We start from the raw sequence: 842 nt of genomic DNA, 5'->3' as shown, positions 1-842 counted from the left end.
TAGCAAATACCTGAAAACTTCATCTACTTTAAGGCAGCTCTAAATATCAGTTTTTTAACAATAAAATGCGCGTACTTTTTTCATTTAGAAGTATCCTAGGTGTTGAGAGCTTAACATTTTAAACTTTTTTTTTTGACCACCCTAACGTAGAGGCAACCACAAAAGTCTAGGTACAGAGACATTTTCACAATGTATGCAAGGATTTTTTATTTATCTTTCATTTCGCTAACTTTTTCTAAAAAAAAAAAAAATAAAATAAAATTTCTAAACTTTGTGCAAAATTCAGGAATATTCAATAAATAAGCTTCCTTATCAGAATTTTTGGTAAAATGTTGATTATGTAAAAGATGCACATTCGCTATATGGAATATGCGCAACACCGTCTATCAAAAAAAAGTCAAAAATCTACGAGATTTTTTTGCTATTTCAAACCTGCACTATATCATACAAAAATCAAATTTCCCAAGACAGTTAAACTATTTTATGAAAAATTATAACATTTTCCTGAGTTTTGTACAAAGTTTAAAAATCTATTTTTTTTTTCTGTGTTGTAGCATGAACCATATTTTTATAAAAAAAAATTGCGAAAAGACTAAAAAAACACTATGCATACATTAAGAAAACTTCTCTGCAGCTAGACTTTTGCGGTTAGCTGTATATTATAATTGTTTAATATACATACATACTTATTAGGGTGCTTTTTTTTTGTTTTTTTTTTACGGCGGCAATTTTTTTTTTACTTCCACCTCGAAGTTATGTGGGAAATACCTGAAAAAATGCCCTGAAAATTTGAGCACCCAACTTCGAGGTGGGAGTGAAAAAAAAAAAATTGTCGCCGAAAA

This window comes from Rhagoletis pomonella, unplaced genomic scaffold (genome assembly GCF_013731165.1).
Source record: "Rhagoletis pomonella isolate Grant_MI unplaced genomic scaffold, Rhpom_1.0 Rhpom_scaffold_00001, whole genome shotgun sequence".
NCBI classification, from domain to species: Eukaryota; Metazoa; Arthropoda; class Insecta; order Diptera; family Tephritidae; genus Rhagoletis; species Rhagoletis pomonella.
Note: the sequence above shows the minus strand (reverse complement) of the source record.